Raw genomic sequence first — 18967 nt, forward strand, 5'->3', positions numbered from 1 at the left:
TGTCATTAGTGAAATCAATGTGACAGAGCTCCCCTTTGACAATTCCAACTCACTGTCGCTCACATGCTGGTATCAGCGCCCACCTGTGTCTAAGTATGTATCACAACCCCCTAAGGGGGAGGGGGCTGCATCGGATCGCACAAGGTTCCGCCGCCGCTGCCGGAGCACAAAGCGGCCCTGGCTGCTCTGTTGTGGGGCCCTCAGTGCGTTTCTAATAATCTACCCAGCATGTGTTTATCTTTGTTGGACCAGGTTGCGTGGGGGCGGCGACCGAGAACAAGGAAGGCAAAGCAGACGAGTTCCTGCCAGGCGGCTTTTGTGCGAGCTTGTGTGGTTTGATGAGGGTGATGTGAATCACACTGTACGCTACTGCCTTCGCCATTGAACAATCGGCAACAGGGAGGATTTTGAAGACGTACACTTGTTACACCCAAGCACTTGTAAATTGTTTATCCATGGAATGAGTCACCAGTCCAAAAAGACAGCCAATCGATGTTGGTGACGTCTGACTCACGCCAAAATTACAAAAGGTGGGTATCTTTGAACATCCATAAAAAATAACATTGGTTAGATCTGTTGGAGGTCTAAGCTCTACGGAGCTATGTACAACAAGGAATTTAAGGCTGTGAGTCAAGAAAAAAAAAAAAACGACATCTTTGGTTCAAAAGGTGCGAAACTATGGATTATTTTTACTTTAGTGGCATAGGGCATTTTGTTATGAAAAAAAAATGACTTAACCAATGGAGCAGTAGCCTAGAATTTTGGGAGGTGTGCAGTGCTGGCGAAAGAAACATATGGGCGGGAATAAGGACCGGGCCGGGACATTTAGAGTGTTTAAACAAGAGAGAAATATGAGAAAATATGCATACATGTCTGAGAACATTGTATAAATATGTATTACAGTTTTACATACAATAAAGGAAAAATCAAGCTGACTACTTTGTGGGTTGCGTGTATATTTTGCGACATAACACTAGTGATAAACAAAGGAACGCTGTAAAACATCTCCAATAAGCATTATCCACAAAAAAATTAATAAAAATTAATAAAGTCAAAAAAATATTAATTAAATAAATTAATAAATACATAAGCAGGGATTTGCTTCACCCCAAATATAAATGAATACAATAATATTAATTGGCCAATAGGTAAATCAGTGGGTGCCAAACCAAAAGTATGTAGTGTTTAATTTATGCTGTGACTCCAAGGATTTGTATTTATTTATTTACTTATTTATTGCTGTACTATAATAAAGTGTAATTGCATATCCACTGCAGTAGGTGGCAGTGGTGCTCTCATTGTCAGAGAGTGTGCAACGAGTATTATTAGCTCCTTTGCAGTTCAAAATATATCTCAATGTATTGTGTCAGTAATAAGAACAACAAGAATGCAATGATTCAATTGCTTTTTTAAAATTTGTATTTCTAATGTACATCCCGATACTTGTATTTTATTTATTTATATATATTTTGTGTTTGTTTAAATAAAAAAATTAAAAAATCTTCAAATCTCATAAATACTGCATGGATTTTCATCACAAAAGAAAGACGTAGAGTATGCAGGAGCTGCATGATACAAATTAAGATTGATCATTTTTGGCTAAGGTGTCATTGTAGTTGTCAAAGAAAGTCTCTCCCGGGCTACCGTACATTGTGACATCTGCTGTTAATTACATCCCACTAGGAACTATCATCATCACAAACACACATGCGCCGACACGCAGACAAACATACAGCCAACGACTTAGGTGGCGCACACAGGGCGTTGATTGTGTGAAGAAGTGCAGTACAGGAGGAGAAGAGCAGCTAACGAGTTATTTCCAGACACTGAAGTCGTTGCGAGAGTAGCCTAAGGTCAACGCATTCCCCGCACCTTTAATGAACAAAGCCGCCCGACATGTAGAGAGAGATTCATGGGTGCGAATGCCCAGACTGACCTGCTTAGTGAACCACTGTTTCTCTACATTATAATATGGCACGAGGCTTTTACCTTTTCAGTGCAAGCTTTAGTTTGTTCGAGTCTTAGGCACAACCTCTAACATATCAACATTTATATATTTGAGAGATATACCATTAATTCAATAATCAAGCAAGGTTTGGGCTCTACCATTAGTTCCACCTTATTTTTTTTCTTAACTAGACATTTTGTGTAATTGTGTTTCCACCTTTGTAAGATTAGTTTGACAGCTTGGATATGCTTGATGTGGAAGAACCTGACAAAGCCTGACCTCAAGTTCATCAAACACCTTGGGGAGGAGCTAGAGCAGAGGCAGGATGACGCTCAGTTCCAACATCAGTGCCCTTTGACCTCACTTTTTTTTTTAAATATATTTTTGTTTTCCTTTTTGGATGAATGGACTGGTAATTAAAAGAAAATATATATAGCGATATATAGCATTTTCCCTTAAATTGCATGACATTTTCTATTCTTCTAATGTCTAATTTCAAATTGTAAAACAGCCACAAGAGGATGTCTCAAGTGGCAAGTGCTAATACCTTGGAAATAAGGACGGGAGTCGGCTTGATACCGATACCTCGTATTGGTACTGTTTCAGCCCAAAAACACAATGACCAATCTACACAACTAATGAGCAATTAGCAGTGGCTTATGTTAGCCGTATGATATTAGCTTAGCATGCTTGGAACCAGGTACTAGAAAATGATCTACTTTCTACCTAGTAATACTTAGTTTTGCCTGTAGAAAAATACTAAAAAATTGTAAACTGTCACCAAGTAGGTCTTATCTAGGGATGGGTGAGTACTGATAACAGGTATCGTATCGGGCTGATACCTGGGACGGAAGCCAATGTCAGTATTGGCCTCTCTCAGGAACATAAGGCACATATGCCATTAAGTATTCATTTAAACTCATTTTATGTTGTGTTCTTTTTATGAACAAATGGAAAGAGACGATAGATAAATGTCATTAATTGCATGTCATTTTAAGGAAAAATGCTATTTTGGGATATATAAAAATATATGTGATTGATTTTTTGAGAAATGTTATGTATCAAAAGTACTAGTGGTATCAGTACTTCAATAATTCAGTAATTCAAGTACTCAAGTGTTAAGTACTTGAATTGGTATCGGTCAAAAAAAAAAAGGGTTATTGAACATCCCAATTATTATGCAATAAAATGGGGGCAAAAGTGACTCTATACGATAGTATACCCGAAGTTAGCGTCTCCTGCAAGACCTCCAAGTTTTAAATAAGAGTTAAGCACGGTAACTGCAACAATAGTCTTAGTAAAAAAAATATATATTTTTTACAACACCCAATCAGTCAGAAGGTTTTGCTGCCTGATGCGATTGAAATGAAAATCAAAGCGTATCAATCCGCCCGGGTTAATTGGTCCTACACAGTACATTTGTGGAGACTCTCCATTCCCGGGGATGCCTGTGGCCTGTGCACACTTTAATTAGTCGCTTTTACCTCAGCTAGAGAGGGATTGGCAAAGATTCGGGAAAGGTGAAAAGAAAGGTCAAGGAGAGCGAGAACACTTTAATGCAAATCCGCGCGTACAAAGTATGATTTGTCCAGTCTTTAAAACTGCCGTCTCTCCTACTTAACAATCATCGGCCATTGCTGGATCGCTACTTTCCATGCAGCAAATCATTTATGCATGGGCATCGACTCAGTCAGCACTCATACGCCGATGCGGGCTCATATTTCAGTTTAAATGATGACACGCCTGCTGGAAACCATTGGCCTTTGGCCAGCCTACCTGCCCAAAGTGGGTTTTAATATTAACACATATGTATGGAGGACCAAAACTGTCAAAATGTAGAAATAAATGATTGAATAAATGAATACAATAAAAAATCTCATTCAAAAATTAAATACAAAAAATTAAGAGAAAAAAAGAACTATATGTGTATATATATATCCCCAAAAAATTTATGAAAGTAAAAATAAATACATTAATAAAAAACAAGATTCAAACGTGAGAGCAGAGTGTTTTTAATTCATTGATTGATATTTTATTATATTTACATATTTATTTTTGTATTTATTTTGACATTTATTTTTATATTTTGAATCTTGTTTATATATATATATATATATATATAGTCAGTTTTTTTTGTTTTAATTTCCATTATGTAACTTTTTACTTTTATTAAATTATTTATTTAATCATGTATTTATTTAAAATGTTGGCAGTTTTGGTTCTCCATACATATGTACAGAAATGCCAAAACCACCAATAAACACAACTTGACTCTGAACTTTGCATGTTTACTTGTATGCAGGTGGAATACTTGTACTGTTCCGCAACAGCTTTCCATTTACTTCATTCTCTGTTTGTTCATGGGGCAAAGAGCAGACAACATATCACCGCAGAAAGCAAAATATTGTTCCACCTTTAACGTCAGGCTTGTCCAAAATGTCTGCAAAGTTCATCAGATTCCTGAGGTGTGCACTGTGGAGTTAATAAAGTCTGGTCAAAAGGACAGAACCAAGAAGCAAAATCGGCACAAACACTGCCACTCAAAGAAAGACCCCCAAGGCATCTGCACAAGCACAATAATAATAATAAAAAAAAACATAGCGCCCTGTACGCTAAATTTATTTTATTTACAAAGAGGTACCAAAAAGGAAAACAGACAACAAGCTCAGCGCTCTTGTAGACCATGAAATACAGATTCATGGATACTGCAGCAAGAAAACGATCAGGGATAAAGACAAGGAGCTGACAGGACGGTAAAGTCAACAAAGCAAAAGACAGAAATAAGATATCAGAAAAGAAAACAAACATAAATACAAGAAAAAAGGTAAACCTTAGAAAGCAACTTGCAGCAACATTCCTAAAGGGAAACGACTTTTGTTTACTGTCGATAGAAGAAATAGGATTGTGACATAATCTTGGACTGAACATCTCCACCACTCATTCTCCTTCACAAAGACTTGATCTAATTGTATCTGTTCATCAAACACCATTTGTCATCACTCACAATAATTTACTTTGAAAAGAGCTGTTGTGAATAACTTCAAATTAGACCTAATTTTGCCAGATTCACTTTATCGAGCCAACAAGACGCACAGCAGAAAGTTGGCTTTCCCTGCAATGCATCATTCAAGACAATAACAACAAGGCATTATCATATTGCTAGCTTAGCTGCATTTCACTTACAGGAACCTACTAATGAGCAAGTTTGGTAACATTTCCACAACATGCTGAGCAATGACAAATTAAAACTGGAGGACCTTTTGCGACCGCAGACCTTTACAGAGGAAAGAAAAATAGTCCTCTCTCGCAATGTGAAGTAAAAAGCAAACACACTAAAGAAAATGAGCTTCAATGCCGTAGCAAAAGGCTAATAGAGAAGTACGACTTTGACCAGCATGTTTCAGTCAAGCCGTGTTAAGTATAAATATGCTTTCATTGCAAATCACATTGGTTAGTCCTTCAACCTTTCCTCTGACTTGACATTGTCCACAGGGGGGAAAATCATTTGCCGGCTACAAATGCAGGGTGTACAGGGTGTGACGTTGCACTCGGAACAGCCTCAAAATACGCAAAGCCTTTTTTAGCGTATGCCTCTTTTGTATGGCTAGAAAATAAAACGAGAGGGAGGGTGCGGGGATCAAACCCGCGGCACGGCCACATCATTGGTTTGGAAGCGCAGAGTGCTACCAGTGGCCGCCAACAAAGTGTTGGATCTCATTTGAACGCTCACCAACTAGCTGGCCATTCTATACTTGAGTAAATACAATTACTTGTGTAAAAAACAATAGAATATCTCAGAATATTGATCAAAATGTTGTCTTTAGAGTAGTCTGGGCAGATAGAACATATTGTAAAGAAAATTTTAGGGTTGACTTCCACTTAACCCCTTCGGACATTTTTGCCTGCCTAAACCAATAAAAATGCATATTTTGGTTGATGTTAACGTTTCTGGTTCATGATTGGATCCTACCTAACCAATCATAATCACAAGTTGATATGCGTGATGATCACGTTAACATTTTTACATATAAGCTTGGTAAGTTTACAACACGCTACAACCATACTATCCTGGCGACCGCTATAGCAAATAAAAACATGGCATAACCCCACAAAAAAAAATTCCGACATTCTTATGTGGTAAAAGTGTCAAAATCAGTTAAAAAAAAAAATAAATCACATTTGCCCAGCAGAAAAAAATGCGGGTCTGAATGGGTTAAGACTGCATTATACTACACATTTAACAAAATTGGACTCCGATAAACTGAAACGGTTTCACAATTTCAGTGTTTCCGGCCCATACAATTTCCCTCAGTCAAGCTGTAGTTTGTTTTGTTCATTTTCAGGGTGACTGTGAATCGCAATTTGTAATCACGTTGGTCTGTCCACCTCTCACCTTTTTTTTTTTTGCGCATCTGTGAAGTAATTTACCTCGCCGTGGTTTGAAAAGTCATGATTGCTTATATTCAAAGAGACCCCATCCTGAACACACTCCACACTTGATTGTTTACCCATCCAGCAGGTGACATCACGGTTGTTCTTTTCCCCAAACCCTTCTGTCTATCCTCGATCCCATTCCTCTCGGCACAAACCAATTCAAGCAAAGAGGCTCAACGACAAATCAAACGTAATACCGTGTAGCAAACTCAGCAGGCGACTGGGTTTCTGGCTGTCTATCTAGTAAGGTGTTGACCACCAGAGAATTAGGGATTGTGTGCACCTTCTGATAGGTATGGAAATCACAAGTCAATAAACAATCCAGATCCAAAGCACTTTTAGAGGGGTCAAGATGAAAAACAACAAGTTGGCAAAAGTTGAAAATTGCGGAAACAAGTGAATTCTCATTTGAAAAAGATGAAGTAAAAACACAAGGGAGGTGGGAAAATAATAGTCCATCTGCTAACTGAAATTGCAATTTCATGTTTTCATGCAAAAAAATCACTAACACTGAAGCCAGAAGTCATAAAAACAATGACAAAAATATTGTTTGTGCTAAGATATAGTATTTTTAAATTAACTCATTCAATACCAAAACGCATAAATATGTTTTTTTTATATTTTGTCCTTCACTCCCAAAAACGTATTTATAACTTTTTTTTTAATGTTTTTTTTAATTTATTTTAAATGTTTTATGCTAGAGCATAAACAAGGCTTTGATACAGCTTCTGACAAAAGGGGGTCGCTTTAAGCAATGGTAGTTATTACAAAAAAAAGGTCAGCATGTGGCAGCAGAGTATATGAGATCAACCAGAACCACATTGAAACAAGCTCTTTTTGCCAGTGTTTTCAACAGGTTTGTGAATAATGATGAAGCTTAGCTATATTCTAATACTAATTGCAGCAAAATGGAAACAGATACAAATAAACATTTTTTTCCTGATTAAAGAAGAGACTCTAATCTTTCTTTTGGTAGGCGCCATGTTTTTTTTATAGCAATAGAACAGAATAGTCTGTGGACCTTGCAAAATCAGTCAAAATCCAGTAAACCAGCCGGGAGCGAAAGGGGGTTGCTTCAGTGAAAATGGCTGGGAGTGAATGAGTTAAAAGGGTTACAATACATACAGCACCTGACTCTTAACCTGGGTTCGATTGAACCCCAGGGGTTCAGAAGTTTGGCGGAAGTCAAGACACACACCCGAAAAACCAGAACCAGAAGCATCAAAAAGCCCAAAACGGGTCACAATAGGTGACAAGGGGTTAAAAACAAAACTTCAAATAGCAACTATATTGTAGTGGAGCTTAACCGTTCTATATTGAGTTGACTCAAATGCTTGATATTATATTTGCCTGCAAACTGTTCATTTGACTTGCGACAGAACCATGACTCAGCAACTTCGCCCACAACTTAACTTTCCCAAACTTGCCTCTTGCTTCCATGCATCACTCAAAACTGGTCAATCCAGCGCAGCAGTGCATCCATCAAGTATTTCCTATAAGAAAGGCGCCAATGTTCTTGTACTTGTGTGCCGCATTAAATATGCACTCCATATCCTGCTGTCTGGGATCATGGTGGGGGGAAGTTAATGAAGCTTCACCGGGGCTTTTCAATATGTGAAGCTCCCGTGACATTGTCCTTTTTTTTTTAACAGGAAAGTCTCATTGTTAATAAGCATCAAATGCAAAAGTAGGCTGCTGTGCAAACATGGGAGACGTAGGAAGAAGCATGTGAAAACATGTCGTGAATATATCATTTCAATGTAAATATCACTTTTGAATAAAACATAACACTTCCTGGTTGTTATTTTACCTTTTTTTACGCTGCATAGTACATATACTGACATTATTATACAGTAAATGTCACACAATCAAAAAGGGAAAATGGTTACAATGTACCAACTGCTGATGTGAACGTACAAAACAACCACACTGAAGACATTGGACAAATGTAAATGTGACATTTACCTATCAAATTAAATGAAATTAATCACATGGACATAGTAGATGATTCATTTGCCGTTATATATGGATATGCAGTTTAATAACACTGGCAATCCCAAATAAATAAAAGCTAGGGATGTAGGCATATCACTTTTTTCAGACTGATACCAGTACGAATACTTAACTAATTTTGATACATAAAAATGTCTCCCCAAAAATGACAAAAGATTAATATATCCCAATATAGCATTTTTTTCTTAAAATTAGATGAAATTAATGGCAATTTTCTATTCTAATTTCCAATGGTAAAATGGTTGGCCACCATCACGTGTACCCATACCTTGAAATATAGCCAGTTTTTTTTGTCTATAATTAATGTTATAACGTCATTATTTTTCATACACAATATCTTTAAAAACTAATTTTGCCACTTCTTGTCGACTGAAGATGACATCACCTGTGCTGAGGAAATAGTTAACGAGTCAACCAATCATGGCTCAGTTAACAGGTGATTGGTCGTTAACTATTTCCAAAGCACAGGTGATGTCATCTTCAGTGGACAGCAAGTGAATTATTATTTTATTTTTTTTTGTTATTTATTGTATATAAAATATAATGGAAGTTATCAAATTACATCAAAATATTAACTTTGTATTGCTTAAAATGGCTCAATGAGTCAAGTATCCCGCTAAAATGTGTTGTGAGTTGTGACGATCAAGTGTGAACACATTCGGTCCACTTAGAAACAAAGTCAAGTTGGCTTTGAATAACTTTAGCTCAAATACGGACTAAAACAAGTGTTAAAACAACATTTGAAAAGCATAGGGGAATCACAAAATAGTGATATATTTGATAAACACATACAAAGGTAGACAGTATAACCTTAGAGCATTATAATTTAAAAAGTTTGGATTCATTATCATTTTAAAGCTTTGATTTCATCATAAATTGTAAAATGTTTGTGACCGTGCATCCACCTTTTACTGGGAAACTTTTCATCGGTTTGATCGACTTTTGGTGCAGAACGTCAAATAATCGAGTACAAAATGTGTAATGCCAAACAAAGCCGAGATCATTTTCTGCTTTTGAACACAACCAAATCAAGTTTGAATGCATCAATTTAAATCTTGAAAATTTTATTCATCCACTATGTCCTCAGCGAGGGTTCCAAAAATGATAAGCCAATATCATATGGGTGACGTAAAACCATTCCTGGCTGCTCATTGTGTGAAGCAAATTTATCTTTGTATGCACGGCAACAACAAAAAAAGCAAACAAAAACAAAACACGCCCTTGTGCATTAGCTCTGTAGTATTATAATCCACAGTCTCTACTTCGCTGCAGCGATCCGCTTTCTCGCTGCCCTCATTCTCCTCTCCGAAAATTGCCATGCCAGCACTGCGGCATGTGCAGCTTAAAACAATACCAGGAAAAAGATGACACATCCAAAACAGTCTGTTAAATCGTGTCTAAAGGATCACAATGGGAGGGAGGGGGGAAAAAAAGCAACGCACAAGGGATATTTATTTTGAAAGAGACAGATCCTGATGACTGAATTAGAGTAACAGAAGGGCAGTAAATGTGCACGGGGGGTGCAGGCATGGGAGGCTGTCAGCGGCAGGTATCAAAGGCAGCTAATATTCAGAGGGCTAAAGTTAAAGTGCACTGTGAAAGCCAGAATGGCTCTCATCTGAGAGGAGAAGATTAAAATCAGTGGGACATCACAGCAAGGCAATATGAAGCCGGAATTAGAGCAAATCTCTCTCTCCTCCCTCTCGCGCGCACACACACACACACACACCCACACACAACCCCCCCCCCCCCTACACACACACACACACGCGCACATATATATAAGTTCTCTGACAATAAAGCAATTATGTGTCATGAATATTTAAGAGCCCAATCCACTTTCATACGCGTTATATAAAAAAAGATGAGCAGGCTTGAGAACTGACCGTTGAGATAATCACAGTGGGCCAAAGCGAGAGAAATGAACATCAGGCTGTTTTGTGTTTCATTGAGACAAATGTTTCCTGCCTGCGCCAGCAATTAATGGCCGCTCGTCCCAAATGAGGAAAATGAGGAAAATGCTACCATTTGGACTCTTGTTTGTTAAAATGAGATAAAAAAAAAAACTATCAAGTGGGCTTGAAATAACAACAGGGATTTAATTCGGACTCTGTGATTTACTAGTTGGAGTCAAGGTCTTCAGCCATCAAAATAATTAAGCAAAGAGAATGGGGGCTATCCTTCAGCAACAATAGCAGACACTTGACAGGATGAGTATGTGGGAAAATGCCAATTGTGGTCATGTTTGTGGGGAACGGATGTTAAACAATGAGCTGGATAGAGAGTGGCTATTTGTCTTGACTGGAAGCTGGCCTGGGCTTCAGACGGGCACCGTCGTGTCCAAAGAGCTTGACTGTCGCCAACAGGACGAGTGTTAGGGCCTTGTATTCTATAATATCATTGCAATTGAAAACAGACAGTCCATATATAAAACGCTTGTTGTCATTTGGGTTAGGTATGGGCGGGCTGGTCCCTTTCCCAACTGACTTTGGGCGCGAGAGTCACCCACGGACAATTTACAGTTGTCAGTGAACCTAACATGCATGTTTCCCCAAAGTACCCTTGAAAAAGTAAGTTACTTTACTGATTACTTGCTTTAAAAAGTGATTTTGTTCCTTTACTGGTTACTTGATTTAAAAAGTAATTTAGTTACTTTACTGATTACTTGCTTTAAAAAGTGATTTAGTTCCTTTACTGATTACTTGCTTTAAAAAGTGATTTAGTTCCTTTACTGGTTACTTGATTTAAAAAGTGATTTAGTTCCTTTACTGGTTACTTGATTTACAAAGGAATTTAGTTACTCTACTGATTACTTGCTTTAAAAAGTTAGATTACAATTTACTTTAATAGGTACATTCAGCAAATACTGACCAACCCGCTTAACATAAAAATGACTTATTTGGAAGTTTGTTTTTAACATTTTAAAGAACAAAGTTGATTCTAAAAATTCAAGAGAGCAACCTTTTTGACTTATATAATTATTGTACAAATGTGCTACTTATTTTTAATTACACAAATAAAAATAAAAAAAAGCAGTGTTTCTCAACTTAAATTAAGAAAATTACATTGTTTGAATAATTTCTAAAATAAAGACTTATTTAGTCTAACTTACTTGATATGTGTAACTATGAATGTTGTAATGGTAAAACTCAACATTGTATGTGTATAATTTATAAATGTGTGATTAATTTATTTTGGGGACACCCTGCAGTCAAACAATCTTTTTTTTTTTCTTCTTCTTTTTAAGATTCAAACAATCTGGTGTGACTGTCAACAAACACTTTTGACTGAACAGAATAGGGCTGCTATGAAGAAAATATGAATCACGATTATTTTTGGTAATAATTGAAATCACGATTAGGTCAATCATTTATTTATTTTTGGGTGCAAAACAAGAAAATGTTTAAATGTAAAAAAATATATAATAATTAAGACAAATACAATTATTTAAAACACTATTATTATGCAACTTCCTTTTGGACGAAACAGAACTTATTACATTGGTTATTTAAATGTTTTTTGTTTTTTTTAAGTGCAAATGTATTCATTAAAACAACTCAAAATGAGTATTTATAACATTATTTTGACGATTATGCTGTTGGAAGTGTAACTGAAACGTGAAGCGTAATGTGTTATTTAGCCATTAGAGTAACACACTACTTTGTAACATATTACTGACATCACTGGTTAGAAGTGTGAGATGTAATATCAAAAGCGTATTGCTGTGTTTACTACAATTACAACAGAGGATTGTAACAAAGAAGGACAGAAGCTAATTTTTCATTACATACGATGGTAGAGCTTCTGACATCTTGAGATAAGCGCTTAAGCAACGCTTGATGTTAGTGGATAAACAAAGGTTTAACAGGATTAATACATTCGAAGTAACTATTAGTTTTGCAATTGGTGAGCCAACATGTTGCAGGTTTCTACTTTTTCAACCCCCCCCCCCCCCACCCCCCTGGAGTGTGAGGTTACTGAGCGTCATGTGGGGTTCATACCACGCTTGGGTGCGTTTGATCTGGTGGCCCAATTGGCCCTGATGTTAACAGAGTTATTAGAGGGCTTATTAGACAGGGTCCGAGATCCAGCTTAACCCCCCCACCGATTTCATCATTACCACCATTCTGGCGAGGTCATTACCGGGGATCTGATGGTGCCAGTCTTGTGTGTTTAGTGTGTTTATAGAGGCAGGGGTGTGAGTGTGACAAGAACGACAGAAGGATTTCATCTACCCCCACAAACCTCCCCATGTGATGCAGGTGGCGGATGCACCCATCACTTGGGGAGTTACACTACTATTATCAATTAAAGCTACAATTGGGGGTTGGCAATGAGAGAAAGTGAATTAGGTTAAGTTGACTACCAAATAGCATTTCTAAATGACTTCATTGGCAGAAAAATGCATTTCCAGAACATATTTATGCTAGTGGTAGGTAGGCAAGGTTTTAAAAACTCGAATAAGACCCCTGGGTTATCCCTTTCAAAACCCAAATTATTGCAGATATAAACGCATTCGGAATACCTCGATTGAACGGCGCATTGTTTTTCGCTGTGCGCATGCTCTCTATTCTTATTATTCTTCTTCATCTTCTTTTCGCTTATTTTAATTGGCAAGGAATCTTGGTCTTTGTAGTAACGACTTGTATGTGCAATTCCGTCCCGCTCGCTAAAGCAGCCTTGATTGAATACATTGATTTATTTGCGGCGTTTTCACATTATTTTGTGTCATATATATAGTATGTAAATCCAAGATTCTGGCGTGTAAAACACCGGAAATACTAAAGCCGGTGTCAACAAACATGACCCTTACCGCAAAGGAACACATTTCTGGAGTGAGGAGGAAACCGACTACTTTATTTAGCGTGGTGAGTGACATAAATATAATGTATTTTATTTAACGTAGTAAGTTAAAAGCAGGAATGACGTTATTTACATAATTACGTTTTCCGTGCATCGCGGTCCGAACGGGATATTCCAATCGAGCACAAACGACCATGTAACCCAGAGCGACTCGGTCCACCACGCATGTAAACGTGGCAACGTGCTAAAATGCAGGCTGGAGAACCAGAAGAAACCTCGCGTAAGTACGGGAACAACATATAAAATTCACACGAGTAGGCCGGAGACAAGTTTCAAGACGGAATTCTTAGTTCTGAAGAAGGCATGCTAACATTACACCACCAGGTAGTAACTGTACAACCTCCAACCATCATCACTTTCTGTTCAATTTCAATGGCAGACTGTTTAGGTAGCAAACTATTCAGGCCTGAATTAATTGCGCTCTCTATTGGTCCCTGCCAAGTAGCGCAATCTATCACTGGCTTCAAGATGTAGCAACTTACACAGCATAACCTTATTTATACCGAATGTTTGATCACATTTGTTTTTAACGATCAAAAATGACGGGATTTATCATTCCCGCCCCTAATAGATGTAAGAGGGTAATTGTCAGAATGTGGGCTGTAAACTAAAGAGACATAAACCTGCCAGTTCCCAAGCACAACAATGAGTGAACTACATGAGGCTGTCTGCGAACACAGCTGTTCAGTGTCTGGAGAATTTACAGCTACGTGGGAGAAGATTAATGATGTTTGCAAGAAGAAGGGAATAATACAAACAGTCTGGTGGTGGCACTGTGTGGGTGGGGCTTAATGATACGAAGAAATACCCGAGCGACAGCAAAGATTTGGTAGCCTCTGATGAAGAAATCTGCGACAGTGGCCGAAGATTAGCTTGTTTGCGCAAGGCACGATTCACAGCGAGCTTCCTGCAAGTCCGGCAAAGCAAAGCGAGTATTTCAAGCAGGTGAGAAAGGATCTGACAAGGACAGTCTCGTCTCCTACATGAATTATGCATCATCGTAGGTGAAGGGAGGAAAGGATGAAATGTGCCTCGCAACACAAATGAGCCCCCATAATGAAGGCTTAAAGTCTGATGGGATGTATTTATGGCTACAACCTTAGCGGCATCCCTAAAATGTATGTAATCAATACTCATTATTGTCAAAGACGCATAATGAATATACGAGGCATAATGTGGGGGATTTCAGTTTCAATCCGTCACACCGTTGTATAAGGGAGCCTTGTCCATCAGCCGTTGATGTGAGGCAACGGAGGAAACATTTCGCAAAGTTTACCAGCATCCATCTTATACCAAATTGAAGTGCAAAAGTTCCAGCTGAATGGATTGCTTTTCAAATGCAGCCGGCCATGGCAACACGCGTTCAATCCTGGAGTGAATCTGATTTGATCCCGAGAGCAGCACAAAGGCAAAACTCGCTGATTGATAAAGCCAAGCCACGCCAGAGAGGACTGGGGGGGGGGGGGGGGGGAGGAAAGTCAATGAAGAAGAGTGTTAAAAAGGAAAGCAATAGCGAGGAAGCAACAGTAACAAACTCTTTCAATAAGACACGGCCAACTTGTTTTGAAAGGAACATTTCATGTATTGTACACGCGTTGAAAAGATGAGAGCAAATGGAAATGGGGGGGGGGGGGTCGTGATAATGTACCGTCTGTCGGCGGTCATCATTTTTCGATCTCAGAGCATTTGAAGGTGTCAAAGTTGACAGAAATTGAATACAACTGATTTCTGCACTTTACTGATAAAGAAACACATGGCTCAGTCCACTACGCTGAATAAATGCACTTAGTGATATTATTACATCACATCGTATATTTAAAAAAATAATAAACATGATCGCCTCTTGGCATTTTTGATTACCGGTAATAAAAATGTATACAAGCTTATTTAAACGTATATCACCCATTTGTATAAAACAGAACCAATAAAAAATGAAATAAACATTTTAATATGTGCTTGAATAATGTCGTCCTTGAGTGCCCTGAAGGGTGACTAAAAATGCTAGCTAGCTATAGCTTGATGGATGGATGGATAGATAGATAGATAGCTAACGAGCTAGCCAAACACCTAGCTGACTAGCTAGATAAGCTAGATAGATAGCTAGGTAGATGATTAGAGAAAGAGTTGACTTTAAACAAAAACACAACTTTTTGTTCATGTTTCAGACAAAAAAATATAAAGATCTTTACTATTGTGTTATTTTGATGTCATAGTGTCAAATGATTTGTTTAACACAGTCCAAAAGGCAGCACACCCCTTGATTTGAATTCGGTCTCACAAGCCAAATGTTAGGTTGTTTGACAAATATTTAAAAAGAAAATGATTCAATAATTACAAACTGTCAGTATTATTTTAGCCGGCAAAGCTCAATAAAATGTTTTGTTGACTGACCGGTATCTGTTTTCTTCTGCCTAAAATGTCACGCCATCGATGAATAGGGAAAACAAATGTATTTGCGTGCATTAAATTTGATAACAAAGACCGAAACTGACAGCACAGTGGTTTACTCGGCTGACTTGTGTGCAGGCAGCGTGGGTTCAATGTGTCTATGTGCCCTGTAATTGACTGTCAAGCAGTCAAGGCCTTTTGCTCCAAAGTCAGCTCAGATCCAGCTCGCTGTGACCCTGAACAGGCTAAGATGTAAAGAAAATGGATGGATGGACATTTGACAATAAATAATTGCAATATTAGCAAAGCGGGGTTAACGTGAATCATGCATGACAGCCATTTTCTCGACAACTGATTTTGACATTTATGTAAGGGGAGAAAATGATGAATTTTGATGTTTAACTGACAAACAGTCTGACAAGTGAGAGACACAAAAACTGAAGGGTTGCTTTGTCATTTTAGAGACTTCTCACAATAAAGATCAGAAAATACAGGATTGTCATTGTGTTCTTTTCATTCCTTTGTGTTGTAACCCTTAGAAATGTGGCTTCAACAGATGCCTTTTTTTTGCACCATTAACAGAGGGCAGCTCTGCAGGGAATGCATTTCCACCTGCTTGCCTCATCCTTTGTGATACACAAGAACACACACCGATTGGGCATAAATACCTCATTCTAAGATCACACAAGTTTTTTTTTTCTTTCTTCAAACAGGAATTGTTCATCCTATTGAAAAATAGGATACAACTATGAAGTCTGCTTTGTGCTGCTGAATCAGCAGAAACTCGATGCTTTCAAGAGGCTGAGGTTACAATAGGAGCCTCGTCCGTCATGCATTGTGACAAATTTTCGGCATTTTCCACACAAAAAGCAGGGGAAATGCTGGAATCGTAGAATTCCTATAACCTCTTATAACCTTTTTTAGGCCTAAAGGAGAGGAAGATAATTTGAATAAACAATTTGAGAGGTTACTTGAAGCAAAATTAAAATGACACTTTTTTGGAACTCCCCATCTGAAATTCTTGACCAACAGGCAGACATGCTAACCGCTACACTACTGTGCTGCCATTCTTTGATGCAGATCCTTACAAACGGGGATAATTTTGACATTTCAAAAGTGTAAATGTTTAAATCTAAATGTATTGTTTTGTAATTATACCTTTGATTGTTTTTGTCTGCTTCAGTTTCTTTTCAATTCTAAAATGTGTTTCCACATTACCTGTACTTTTGGCACCTTAATGCTGATTAACACGTTTGGTTCATTTGCCAGGAACCACGTGTCAAGGTGCAAGCACATTGTCATCACAACGCAAAGGTGCAGGAGCTCATTTGAAACCACACATTTTATTCCTCGAAGTTTGATTAACTGCGTTCACACCTGAACAAAGAAACTGCTGTTTGTTGGAAATAACTTACCCAAGGGCAGGAGTGTGACGTCAAATTAAGAGACACAATTCCATTTGCATTGGTGGAGGTCTCTCTTTCTCGATTTTTATGACAGACAATCCTTGGTTTACGACCATATTGACATACACAAATAATAGTGTGCAAGGGAAAAATAAGTCTTTGTGGTCGTTTACAGCAATACTTTCGTTTGATTGTTTCATGTTAACTAATGGGCTCTTTGCACAAATCCACTACTTTTCCTGTCTTTCGTGATTAGACAAACTGATTAATCCAGGTGCGTCTGGCCATTGTAATCGTGGTTACTGAGGTCAGACACACCTGGTTTGTCCAATCATGAAAGACAAGAAATGAAGCAGTGGTACTGAGTTCAGGAAGTAGTCGATTTGTGCAAAGAGCCCATTTGCTCCCAAAAACGTATAAAAACCTTCTATTTTAAATATTGTCATGGTCCCAAAAATGTATTACACATTATACGTATTATATGTTTTTTATGTGTGTGTTTTTTTATGTTAGAGCATACAGAAGGCTTTGATGCAGCCTCTGACCTGAAGAGGTAGATTAAAGCATTGGTAGTTACAAAAAACGGCCAGCAGGTGGCAGCAGATTATAAGAGATCAACCAGGGCCATGTTGCAACAAGCTCTTTTCCCCCTGTGTTTTTAACAGATTTGTGAATAATGATGAAATTTAGCTATATTCTAACGCTAATTGCTGCAAAATGGAAACAGATACAAATGTACTTTTATTCCTGATGAAAGAAGAGATTCTAATCTTTCTTTTGGTAGGTTACATGTTTTTATAGCAATAGAACACAATATTCTGTGGGGCTTGCAAAATCAGTCAAAATACAGCAAAACAACCGGGAGCAAAGGGGGTTGCTTCAGTGAAAATGGCTGGGAGTGAATGAGTTAATGTCCTAGAAGTGTTTTCCATACAAATCTGTTCTGTATTTAAGACTTCCCTACAATGATGACTTACAAGTCCCCGATTTACAGGCTATTCAAAAATTGAGTAAGAGCACAAACTATAGCAAACTTCACCATAAGCAGTAATTTGTTGGAAAAAGGAATAGAGGCTAAGTGCTTGAGTCAAGCTATTTATTGGCACTCCCAGTAGAAGTTTACTTTAAAACTCAACAAAAAACAAAGATTATTACAATTTGTCTATTCAAAATTATATTTTAAACCTTTAATCAATGTGTCTGCTTATTTAGAAATGTGCTTTTTGTCACTACTGTAAGAACTAACCTCCTAAATCAGGTTAAAAAAAAACTGCAACAATGTGAGACAAATGTAAAAATATATCAACAGGTATACTACAGTCAGGTGTCAATTTAAGAAATAACTTTCCTGGCAGATAACCTCCAGTGAAATATGACTGGTGGTCTCGTTCCTGCCACTTTATTAAGCCTCGCTAGAATCGACTCGCTTTTCGTCTGTATTATGTCAGGAAATCACCCAGCGGGCATTGAAGCAAAATGTCTATTTATTTCAGAGATATAAAGAAAAAAAAGATTGATCATCTTAGTGTGAAAACCTGGAGGGTAAGAAAGCAGTTAGTGTCCAAACAGACATTGGGTGTACGGCTAAGGCTGAAGGATTGGGTATAGTTATGTCCGCGTAGCCTGACAGAGCTCACATTTGACTGCTCAGCACTTGACAGGGCTTGAACTTCTCCCTCTACTGCCGCCAGAATTAGCGGGCTGAACTAAACACACACACTGTCAAAGAGGGATAACACACATCACATCACCATGAGGGTAAAGTGATTCCACATACACAAGTCCATACATAAACAAAGACAGTCTGTACAGTTTTTAGGTTTTTTTTAAAGTTATTCATCAGCAAGTTAGGAAGCCCAGGATGTCCCAGAAAAAAGAAAAAAAACATCTTCAATGTAGGAGTAGTTTGCTAGAT

At 37.9% G+C, this 18967-nt stretch overlaps 1 protein-coding gene across 3 annotated transcripts in view; it reads right to left on the reverse strand.

Moving 5' to 3' along the window:
- The window catches only part of diaph2 (diaphanous-related formin 2), a 386239-nt gene that overhangs the window by 208698 nt on the left and 158574 nt on the right, over positions 1 to 18967 (reverse strand). The window lies entirely within an intron of this gene.

The sequence above is a fragment of the Leptonotus elevatus genome, chromosome 9, assembly GCF_054856555.1.
Source record: "Leptonotus elevatus isolate MCC_2025b chromosome 9, RoL_Lele_1.0, whole genome shotgun sequence".
Taxonomy (NCBI): Eukaryota; Metazoa; Chordata; class Actinopteri; order Syngnathiformes; family Syngnathidae; genus Leptonotus; species Leptonotus elevatus.